The following is a 12980-nucleotide window of genomic DNA, read 5'->3' as shown; positions in this document are numbered from 1 at the left end:
TTGTTGTTTGTACACTGTAAAACCTTTATTATGGTGCATGCAGATGTGACTTGGTGCCCTTTCATTGACTTTCTTGAAGTTACTCTCAACATAGCCCCACTGTATCTTACAATCTCTAAGGTCCTATCTTGAGAATCTATGCCCAAGTGCATTTGGGATGTGTCCAACTCCACTTTCACACCATTCTGAATTAGTCATGGTTGTGTTATGGGCCGAGCTTGAATGACACCCATCAGAGTCATCTGTCATTCTCTTTAAAGTGTACTGAAATTTTCTGACAGGTTTTCGGATGAGGAAACAGATCTACAAATTTACCCCTCACGGATCACCTGTGGCTAACCCCACCTTGGTGCACTCCACCTGCCAAGCCAGGGAAGAAGAAAACCAGCATAAAAATATAGTACAAGCCAAGATTTTAAAAGTTTTAAAAATGTTGGTTTTATATTGGCTTTTAATTTTTGTTTTTATATATTATTATGAGATACTGCATCAAACGTTAAATTTTCGAAGTAATAATTATGACAGAGTTTACAAAAAAAGTAATATGCATATGTCACAGACATGAACATCAGCATCTCATCATGTCATTTAGGTCCTTCAGGCTTTATTTTGAGTAAATGCTTCAGGGGAGCATTAGCATGTCAAAAACCTTTCAGCTTCTGGGAGGGCGGGGGGCTCTGCCCCCATAACCCCCCTCCACCACCTTTTTAAGCATTGTTCTTTTTTTTGCCTTTCAGCTGACCCCCCTCATTACAGCCCTCTTAACCCCCTGCCACTTTAAGCATTTTTTTAATGTAGATGTAAATTAATATTCAAGGTTCTCAGCTAGTTGACACTAGGGCTGTACAATATGGCCAAATGATCATATCTCAATATTATCATATAAATTGTCATATAAATGTCACTTATATACATGATGTCCAATTTCTTAAGCCGCTTGGGTGGGTAGGGAAAGTTCCTATGGGATAAAAAAAAGCTTTTCAACCTACCATCCCTGGTTCTCAAGACCAGGCACCGAAGTCGCTCGATACTCTTTTTTTGTTGTTGTTGTTTTTTTAATAAAGATATTTAGATGTACCTTAGTAGACACTAGTAGAGCTCCACCTTAGATTTGGAATGTATAATAGAAGATATACCTTACTGAATTTTCATACCAATATGATAAACAATATGATTATGATTTGACACAAAGTGCAGCAACAGTGAAAATTAAACATTCTTAAAACAGTAATAATACCACACTCATTTTGCACTCATCATAAGGTTAGGATACTGTGCCCTCCAAAAGCATTGGAACACTTGGAATTTCACACATTTTAATTTGTTTATGTCATTTTAAATACAAGAAATACAAAAAACAAAAACAAAGAATTAAAATTTAGTAAATTATCTTACTCAAACTGAAAGCAAATCTCTAAAACTTGATAAAACCTATAAATAATAATCAGTTTTATTGCCAGTTTTCTTTAGACAAGTCAGGGGATGGAAACATGAACATTTCCAAGTCACTGAATATGTCTTGGACTTCATTTACATCAATTATGAAGAAATACAAAAGTTTCTTTCACCAAAACATCAAATGTAGTCTTTCATCTCAAATGTACTTTCTGTCAAATTGTAGCTGAACTTTCAGGTCGTCTTTTAAGAAAATCCTCCTCGACACCACTTCATCAGGAAGCTGGATATTATATTTTTAATTCATTTATATCAAGTTGTAGAGGTTTGCTTTCAGTTTGAGTTAAGGAAGATAATTTAAAAAATGTATTTGAAATGGAATAAACAAATTAAAATGTGTGAAATACCAAGTGTTCCAATACTTTTGAGGGCAATTGAGAAACATTGAGGAGCAGCATCTTACGTCTCATATATAGTGCAGCAGATAAGAGAATATTTAGAGTGGAATCCAGCAAATTGTGATACAAACATCAAATTTGGCACAAATAATCCATAGACATGAACTCTTTTGAAAAAAACTGATTGGCCACTTGAATTTTCAAGAGGCAGCCAGGTAAGGGTCAATTGAAGAATTCCACAGGGGTCAAAATTAAAAGATGCTCCAATCATATAGAAAACTACACCATTATTTGCCTGATCATAAAGATTCCAAAAAGGTATCATTTGGACAATCTGTGACTGAATGTTATGGAGTTATGAGGTAAAAGCAGCAAGAATGGTGACAAAGGTCAGTTTCAGTTTGTACAGGGTCAAAAGTTAAAGTTGCTCCATTAATTTTGCTCCAGCTGTATTTGTGCTGAATTTGATGCTTGTATCACCATTTGAAGGACTGTTTCAGTTATCTGCTGCACTAATAAGCCCACAGAGCATGAACCAGCTGCTGTCTGTTAGCTTAAACATGTGTAGATAAGGCAATCTGAATTAAAGGAGAAATGCTGCTTTTATCAGCCTGCACCTCATTTCTGGCGTAAAATACGGTCGTTTACTCACCAGTATAAGCTTGGTGTGATTAGAAGTCCATAGTTCAAACGACTTGTTCAGTTCAAATCTGAAGCAAACATTTTTCTTCTTCTACTAAGGTGGATTAGAACTTTTTGTGGTACACAGCACAATCTACTGGACAGGAGGAACCTAGCAGTCAATGTGACTCACTAATTTCAAAATGCAGATCTTTCAACCAGACGTGTGGTGCCATGGCATGTCAATCATCTGCATCCAATCAGATTTCAGGTGAGTCCAGTGAAACCCCGGCCTCCGCTCTAGCTCCACCCATGTCAGGAAGTATTCAACATTTGACATTTTCTGTTTCACTGTGACTGAAAATTTGACACTTCCTGTTTGAGTGTGAGCTTGCCACTGAGTTCCTGCAAGATTCCATGGGATCTCGTCTGTCAATCCAGGAAGTGTTTGACATTTGAACATTTCCTGTATATGTACTTTCTCAATAAAAAAAGAAAAAAATTCCTGTTTTACTGTGGATTTGAAATTTGGCACTTACTGTTTAGCACGCCCTGTACCATGAGTGAGCTTCGCGATGCTTTGCTCGTATAAATGTAAGTACTTATTTTGGATTTTCACATTCCATAATTGTCAACTTTTTGAATGCGGAAGAAACAGACCTCCATTATTTAAAGCCTCCCATGTAGTATTTCCAAAATAAGAGCAATCGGAGATTTATGACGTCTGCCAATCCGGATCTGGATCACCTCCAAAATACAGTGGAGTCTTCCATGCCCTAATATGTATGTGTGGTGCAAATTTGGTGAGAATTTGCGAAGTAGTTTTGACATAATCCTTCAAACCCTATATAAAGTGAAACTTGATCCAGAATCTGGAGCCACATCACCTCCAAAAGAATAAATCATGCTGGAGAAGCATCACACTCACACACACACACACACACACACACACACGCACGCCTAAAGACAGAATGAAGAAACATGTCCAATAGCGAATTCCCCTGGCTTTTTTTTTTTTTGGTGCCTTGTTCCATGACCTCCTACAGGAAGAACAACATGACCCCATTGGCAAATGAAAGCTGACATTAGCAATATTTGGGTTTTCCCATAGCCGATTACTATGTATCTGTGGTGAAAATTTTGTCAAAATCTGTGCAGTAGTTTTAACATAATCCTGCTAACAGACTGACAGACAGACAGACAAAAAAATAAACGCTGATGATTTTACTACGTCCTTGGCGGATGTAATAATAATAATAGTAATAGTAATAATAATAACAGTAATAGTAATAACCCATTATCAAGTATGCAACAGAGCCTATTGCTTCCAGTTTTTCAGCAAGTAAAAGAGGAAGACATTTACTGTATTACATGAATCTGGACTGTAGAATTTGCCTTTTTCACAATGATTTATATGTTAGAAAACCTCATTGACCAACTGAAGGTTTTGAATGTAAATTATGTATAATGCTGATTACTGTGTCTGACCATGAGATAAAGGTGTACAGTTAGCTATATAGCCTTTGTCATCCTCTCACATTTATGATTGAGAAACTTTTTGCTCATTTTGTTTTTGTGTGTGTGTGTGTGTGTGTGTGTGTGTGTGTGTGTGTGTGTGTGTGTGTGTGTGTGTGTGTGTGTGTGTGTGTGTGTGTGTGTGTGTGTGTGTGTGTGTGTGTGTGTGCAAAATTAATTTTGTTATGCATGCAACATATTAGAGATAAATTGTGACATTTTGCTATCTCAGACTGAAATTTGCTCAGCGATTAAGAAAAATGGTAAAGTGCTGGAATGGAAAGATAGTTCCTGCCGTTTGGACAACTTCTCTATGAGTAAAGAGGTTAAAATAGATTCAGCCCTCAGTGCAACAACTGCGCCTTACATGTTTGATAGCAGTTCATGCAAATGAATTATTTGTGATTGAGTGTTTTGATAATATAAGGTTCTGTGTGGCTTTGTTCTTTCATCATCTCTCTCCAAAATTGCATCACATTGTTCTTGGTTAATACACAGCCCTTTCAAAAATTTTAATCCGTATTAGCTCCAAACTGTTTGAGTTATAGTTATGAGGTTGAGTGTGACCTTTTGAGGTCGCCCAAGGCCAAAGAGTATTTGACTGAAAAAAAGTCAATGCATGACTTCATGTTAATGTTTAATAGCAACTGTAAATTTATCTTTAACCAATTCTGTGCTGTAGCCATTCTAAATAAAACCTATGGACCTGGACCTCAGTTCTGACATTGACCTGTGAGTTTAAAACCAGTTTATTTAAAGATCCAATCACTGACCCTCAGTTTCCCAAATCAGATCAAAACTATTTGGGTTATTTTGTTCACATATAGACAGACACACACACTTGATAGAAAACAATACCGCTGCATGCGCCACCACTGCACACAGGTCCAATAAAGTCTCCAACCGTCCACTACATGCAGACTGATGATGCAGACTGGGGTGTAACCAGAAGGGGGCAGCTTGGTGCTCACACAGGCAAAGCTCCAAGTGTAAAGATTTTTTTATATATTTTTTTTCTTTAACATTCTGAAATAACTGTATCATACAAAAATAATACATATGTAGTACTGTTCACATGTTCAAGTTATATTTAAAATGAGTTCAATATTTAAAATAATGAACAGCTGCTGAATATCTGATATTTATAAATAAAGTATTAAGATGTATACATTTTTCCATTTGAATAAAGTTAATTCCATTTGGGTTTTGGCAATGTATGCAAGGGCGCAATTTAGGACTAGAAATTGAGGGGGACAAAGTGTGAGGCCCGCAGGGCAGAAGCCTGTAGGCTGGGGGTCTGGGGGCCGCTTTAGGCCCCCAGAAGCCAATGGTTTCTAGATAATCTAAGATGCATTCTGAGCATCCAGAACAGTAATTTTAATGTTTTGAGAAGACCATAAAGTGGACACCATTTGACTTATGCAGTTTGAAAGTGTGGATATAAGTACTTTATTCTGAGAATAGCCAGCATTGATTTTATTAACATCCTGGTGTAAATAAGGTATCACCACATGTGTAGAACTCAAAAAGAATGACAGGTTGAGTTTTCATTAAAAAAAACAAATGCAATGTGGTAAAATGTATTCATAACTATGAAAGAACAGGCTCTTAATAATTATTAACTATCGCATACTGTATTTTTTTTTTCTCAAGATTTGTTTTTGCATAAGTTTGAATAAACAACAGATCATAAGTTTAGGATAAATTACTTATCATGAATTTAATTTTTGAAGTGGCACTAATGACAACACTCATACTGAACATAATTTTGCTTGCATAGACTGATTTTGGAGATCAAACAATAATTGCAGATGGGCTTTCTGAGGTCCCAGATAGCTTTTCTGATCTCCTTTTCTAACTTTCAGAATTTAGTAAATAGTAAAAGTAAAAAGCATATGGTCCATTGATGCTTATGTGTAGACATTAGTCCCTAGAGGCAACTATTTTTGGTTTCAAATCTGGGCAAATGCAGTCCCAGAAAATTCCGAATGTGACAAACAAGAAACTTGTAAACAAGTCAATGCTGCTAAAAATACAAACTTGCAGAAACATGTTTGCACATAAGACTGACATGGTTTTGCACATAAGACTGGCATAGCATGTTTCAAGTACACACATACGTATATGTCAGAAGGTGGGGGGGACATACCATATTCTGTGCCCCCAAGGTGGGGGGGACATGTTCCCCCATCCCCCACCAAATTGCACCCATGAGTGTATGCTGTCACATCAAGGTGCAGTTTTTTTTTTTTTTTAATAGCTTTCTAAAAAATCTGGGCTGGGAAAATTTGGCAAATTTCACAAAAATGATGTTCTGTATACAAGCAAAGAGATTGTGTGTTATAAATGGCTTTAATGTGTCATGTCAAATAAGCAATTCCTGGGCTGCTTTTTTTCCATATCTTCCTATGGATAATACCCCTGGCAAAAATTATGGAATCACCGGCCTCGGAGGATGTTCATTCAGTTGTTTAATTTTGTAGAAAAAAGAAGATCACAGACATGACACAAAACTAAAATTTCAAATGGCAACTTTCTGGCTTTAAGAAACACTATAAGAAATCAGGAAAAATAATTGTGGCAGTCAGTAACGGTTACTTTTTTAGACCAAGCAGAGGGAAAAAAAAATATGGAATCACTCAATTCTGAGGAAAAAATTATGGAATCATGAAAAACAAAAGAATGCTCCAACACATCACTAGTATTTTGTTGCACCACCTCTGGCTTTTATAACAGCTTGCAGTCTCTGAGGCATGGACTTAATGAGTGACAGACAGTACTCTTCATCAATCTGGCTCCAACTTTCTCTGATTGCTGTTGCCAGATCAGCTTTGCAGGTTGGAGCCTTGTCATGGACCATTTTCTTCAACTTCCACCAAAGATTTTCAATTGGATTAAGATCCGGACTATTTGCAGGCCATGACATTGACCCTATGTGTCTTTTTGCAAGGAATGTTTTCACAGTTTTTGCTCTATGGCAAGATGCATTATCATCTTGAAAAATGATTTCATCATCCCCAAACATCCTTTCAATTGATGGGATAAGAAAAGTGTCCAAAATATCAACGTAAACTTGTGCATTTATTGATGATGTAATGACACGCAGCCCCATATCATCAATGACTGTGGAAATTTACATGTTCTCTTCAGGCAGTCATCTTTATAAATCTCATTGGAACGGCACCAAACAAAAGTTCCAGCATCATCACCTTGCCCAATGCAGATTCGAGATTCATCACTGAATATGACTTTCATCCAGTCATCCACAGTCCACGATTGCTTTTCCTTAGCCCATTGTAACCTTGTTTTTTTCTGTTTAGGTGTTAATGATGGCTTTCGTTTAGCTTTTCTGTATGTAAATCCCATTTCCTTTAGGCGGTTTCTTACAGTTCGGTCACAGACGTTGACTCCAGTTTCCTCACATTCGTTCATTTGTTTTGTTGTGCATTTTCGATTTTTGAGACATATTGCTTTAAGTTTTCTGTATTGACACTTTGATGTCTTCCTTGGTCTACCAGTATGTTTGCCTTTAACAACCTTCCCATGTTGTTTGTATTTGGTCCAGAGTTTAGACACAGCTGACTGTGAACAACCAACATCTTTTGCAACATTGGGTGATGATTTACCCTCTTTTAAGAGTTTGATAATCCTCTCCTTTGTTTCAATTGACATCTCTCGTGTTGGAGCCATGATTCATGTCAGTCCACTTGGTGCAACAGCTCTCCAAGGTGTGATCACTCCTTTTTAGATGCAGACTAATGAGCAGATCTGATTTGATGTAGGTGTTAGTTTTGGGGATGAAAATTTACAGGGTGATTCCATAATTTATTCCTCAGAATTGAGTGATTCCATATTTTTTTCCCTCTGCTTGGTCTAAAAAAGTAACCGTTACTGACTGCCACAATTATTTTTCCTGATTTCTTATAGTGTTTCTTAAAGCCAGAAAGTTGCCATTTGAAATTACTTTAGTTTTGTGTCATGTCTGTGATCTGCTTTTTTTCTACAAAATTAAACAACTGAATGAACATCCTCCAAGGCCGGTGATTCCATAATTTTTGCCAGGGGTTACTGCTTGGGCATTTTAACAAATACAAGGATTTGCAAAGTTTTACAAAGCTGAAGAAACAGAAAATAGAAAAACAAACAACATAATAATGTAAAGAAGATGAAAAGTCCACACAGGCATCAGCACCACAGGCAGGGGTCACTCACACCATCAGAGGACCTGTCCCCATGACAGTGTCACTTTCAAATGCAGACTGCAGCATCCATCTGTAGTTCATACCTTGGACAGAGAGAAAAAGAGTCAGCCAAAAAAACAACTACACGTAAGGTCTAATTCATCAGCAGTAAATCAACAGGAAAACAGTGAAATTACTAAGGTGATCGCCGGCCTCTAGCCCTAAGCTTCACACACGTTTGGAGGAAACCAGCCACCATCCCTCCAGTGAAGCATGGTGGTGGCAGCATCATGCTGTGGGGATGTTTTTCAGCGGCAGGAACTGGGAGACTAGTAAGGATGGGGGAAAGATGAATGCAGCAAAGTACAGAGAGATCCTGGATGAAAACCTGCTCCAGAGCGCTCTTGACCTCAGACGGGAGTGAATCTTTCAGCAGGACAGTGACCCTAAACACACAGCCAAGATATCAAAGGAGTGGCTTCAGGACAACTCTGTGAATGACCTTGAGTGGCCCAGCCAGAGGCCGCACCTGAATCCAATTGAACATCTCTGGAGAGATCTGAAAATGGCGAAAATGGTTGTGCACAGACGCTCCCCATCCAACCTCATGGAGCTTGAGAGGTGCTGCAAAGAGGAAAGGGCAAAACTGCCCAAAGATAGGTGCACCAAGCTTGTGACATCATATTCAAGAAGACTTGTGGTTGTAATTGCTGCCAAAGGTGCATTTTTAATAGATTTCCAAAAACTTCCCAAAAAATATTATTATGGGGTGTTATGAGTAAAAAAAAAAAAAAAAAAACATTGAGGGAAAAAAAAATTCATCCATTTTGTAATAAGGCTGTAACATAACAAAATGTAGAAAAAGTGAAGCGCTGTGAATACTTTCCAGATTCACTGTAAACATCTTGAAGTCTTAGTATAGTATGTGGCTAGTAAGCTAGTAAGCTAGTATGTGGCACTTAAGCAATAATGTCCAGTCATCAAAAACTAGCATCTAACACCCAAAAGCTACTATTCGACATTCACTGACTGTTACCTGAACATAACAGATAGCATACAGTGCTCAGCAAGTGGTATTTGGTATTCAACAGATAATGTCTTGTAGAAACCAGATACCTTCTAAAGATAAATAAATTTTTCTAATGTCACCCCCGTGACCCGACCCCGGATAAGCTGTTGAAAATGAGTGAGTGCAATCGTCACTGTACAGACATTGTGTATAATATGACAGCATGGATATCAATGTATTTTAAAACTTCTTTCAAGACATTCGTATTTACACCATAATCGTTTTCTTGTTTTGCCTCCACATTAGAGATATTACTAGGACTGCTTTCTTCCACCTGCGAAATATAGCGAAGATTCAGCCCATCTTGTCTATGGCTGATGCTGAGACCCTGATTCATGTGTTTGTCTTTTCTAGATTGGTCTACTACAATGTTCTTTTTTCTGGTTTACCGCAGTCCAGCATTAGGGGTCTCCAATTGGTTCAAAATGCTGCTGCCAGAGTTTTGACACAAAGCAGAAAGTTTGACCACATTACACCCATTTTGGCATCTCTTCACTGGCTTCCTGTCCCAGTGAGATCAGATTTTAAGGTTCTGCTACTAGCCTATAAAATTGTTCATGGACTGGCACCTCTCTACCTAGCTGACCTAATTAAACCTTACATACCGGCCCGGGCTTTGCGTTCTCAAGGTGCAGGACTACTTTGTGTTCCTAGAGTGAATAAGAAGTCTGCGGGTCACTGAGCTTTCTCTTATCGTGTCCCTGTTCTGTGGAACGATCTCCCTGCGTCAATAAAACAGTCAGATTCTGTAGAGACTTAAGGCACACTTATTTTCCCTTTTGTATGCTAGCATACTGGCATAGTATCTTACTATGCTTTTTACTCTTTTAATTCATTTTATCAGGAAATTGAGCAGGTTGTGGCCTTAACTTTAACTCTGTTTTTCTTTTTGCTTAATGCTGACAAATGACACTGTATTTGATGTCTTTCTGCTGCTTAATTCTGCTTTTTTCTTTTCTCTCTGTTTGAGGTGCGGCTCCATCCTGAGATGGGTGTGTTATTTGTTCCGGAAACCGTCCTGTGCACCGGCAACATTTCCTGTATGTTCATTTTGTGAATTGTTTTGTAATTTGTGTCTGTAGCATGGCCCAAGGATAGGGTCACCCCTTTGAGTCTGGTCTGCTTGAGGTTTCTTCCTCAGAGGGAGTTGTTCCTTACCACTGTTGCTCTGGGGGTTGGTACGGTTAGACTTTACTTATGTGAAGTGCCTTGAGGCAACTCTGTTGTGATTTGGCGCTAAATAAATGAAAATAAATTGAAATAAATTGAAATTGTTGCCAGTGGATTTTAGTGGATGCTGACAGCCGTAACAAATGCTGACGTAAGCATACACGTTTAATATTTGACCTTCTGTATTCATTTTAATTGACTCTATGTAGTGTTTTGGCTGGAAAAGCTGTTTTTAATGTGCTATATAAATAACTAGCCTTAACACTGAATATGACTGTTTCAAGCATAGGCTGTGGTATTTTTAGTGTTCCTAAAGCAGTTTGAGGAGTTTGTGTAAAAAGCCTTTAAAATAATGTTTGATTTTTTTTTTCTTTTCTTTTCTTTTCTTTTTTTGCATTGGGTCATTGAAATAGATTGATGCTGTAGCATTTACCCCTTTGTTCTAGTATAATCTTGCACACACCAGCATGTCTCTTCTTTCCTCATAAAAATTCCTAGCAGGAAAAAGAGGAGAAAAGAGCACGCAATTGGGGGTGGGGCCGAGGGTCTCCTTGTTCAGATTGTTTTAGCCCTGTTTTGGAGAGGAAACTTTCATTGCTTGATGATTTATGAGTGGTTAGACTCCCTGGGGAATTAACGAGTCCATTTTCCTGCATGTAATCACCCAACCTCTAACATAAAACGTGCGTTTCTCTTTTGTGTTGTGTTTATCCAGCGTGAAAGGTGTTAGGCCCGCTGGACACTTGAAGGGCTCGGAGAAGCTGTTGAGGATCGCTGAACAGAAACCAAACCACGGCGGACGATTCATATCTGCTGCTATGAGACAGCAAGACCCATTTTGAGAATGTGCGATTCTGAAAATATGCACAACAACAGAGTTCGATATACAGGGTACGCAGCGGTGTTGTAGTACTTGAGATCTGTCTTGTTCTTGAGACTGCACTTCATAAAACATACGGTTTCATCTCTGAAATCAACCATGTTTTTACTCTTGTTGGTTTTACCATTGGCTTTTATTTCAAGACCGGTGTCACAGACCAAATGGTCCCCTAAAAATCGCTCCCCCCCATGACGCAGTTCATGGATTATCACCTCGTTTCTGCTTCAAACTGCACTCCAGTCATCATCTATCTCAGCGACAGATATCTGAAGGTTTTGTACAACAATCATTTCCACATAAATTCAGCATTATTTCATCATAAAAGGTGGTGGAAGCGATCGGAGCGCCACGGCTAAACGAGCTACTAGGTGATGCATTCACTGCGCATCGGACATTTCAAAGTGTCACGGAATTTCACCTCGTTTCTGCTTAAAACGGCCTCGCTTCTAGTTAAAACTGACTTTGGAATGATTTAAGAGGTTTTACCTTCATCATCTGATGGTTAATAATCCCATTAATCCATCTGATCACTTTGGGTGAAGCAACTCCGTCAGATGTAAAAGGCGGACCAATTGTTAGGGGCGGACCGTTTGATCTACTACACCAGTCAACACCACAACAGCAGGAATATAACTAAATTACCTGCAGTTACACCACTGACTTCTTTTAGATTCTGTATTTTATATTGCTTTGGAAACAGTTTAGTTTGTCGGACCACTTAAGAAGCTGACACAGTAATTCAAAATTCAAAACATTAAATCTGTAAAGTTGTCTGTAGTTCACATTCTGGGTGATTGTTCCAATAGTTTACATGTGATTACTATATGTTGCTTCTTATATTGTTTTATACTTGCAGAAATAGTCCACACACTCCAATATATCTTGGGTATTTACAGTTTGTTCTATTTTTTAGTTAGCTACATAGGTACATGGCAAATTGCATACATTTATACTTGGGTTGTTGTTGGTGTAAAAACAACAAATAACTTACTGTACTGTTTAAGACAGTCAAATCAAATAATTACACTTTGGGTTACCCTAACCCTAACCCTTGGTGGTTTCTAGGGGAATAGAAGAGTCACCTATCATATGTGATGCTTGCACAAAACTTATTGTGTTTGGTCTAGGTAAAGCATAGAAAAGCAGGGGTGCAGAGTTGAATAAAGATGGTTTAGTTGGTTTCAGCTGTTAGTGTTTGTTTATATGTAGGCGTTTTTATAGGAATGTGAAACTTTCAGTACTGTCTGTGGTTCACATTTTATTGCAAATGTTTCGTGCAGTGTGGGACACTGGTACAGTCCTCATCTTAAGTCTGTCTGGTCCTGCCTCTGTCTTGTCTTAAGTTAGTCTTAACTCCCCACCCTGCGGTCACATTAGCTACAAATGAGAAAGAAAAGCACTTGGCGTTTGTTGGTTGATGGGAGTTCCCAGGGCGTGGCCAGCTCTTGATTACTTAGCATTAATGTACACAATGTTTAATGATAGATTATATGGATGGAAAAGCCTGACCACTGTCACTATGATGTTTCCCTCCATGCTTGACTGCTTAACGGAACCAAAGTTTGCTTGATTTGATTCAGTCCAACGTCTTTCAGAGTGACATTTTTATATTGCGAGTTAGCATGCTAACATCTCTGTATGATGTCTTGTAAATTACTTCAGCGGTATCATGTGGTTACAAAAACAGCATTTTTAGATTTAGAACTGTTTATTTTTCGCTAACCTTGACAAACTAAAGGAAAAAATGGAAA

Source organism: Thalassophryne amazonica, chromosome 8, assembly GCF_902500255.1.
Source record: "Thalassophryne amazonica chromosome 8, fThaAma1.1, whole genome shotgun sequence".
In the NCBI taxonomy this organism is placed as follows: Eukaryota; Metazoa; Chordata; class Actinopteri; order Batrachoidiformes; family Batrachoididae; genus Thalassophryne; species Thalassophryne amazonica.
The sequence above is the reverse complement of the archived record's forward strand: the minus strand, read 5'-3'. Positions refer to the sequence as shown.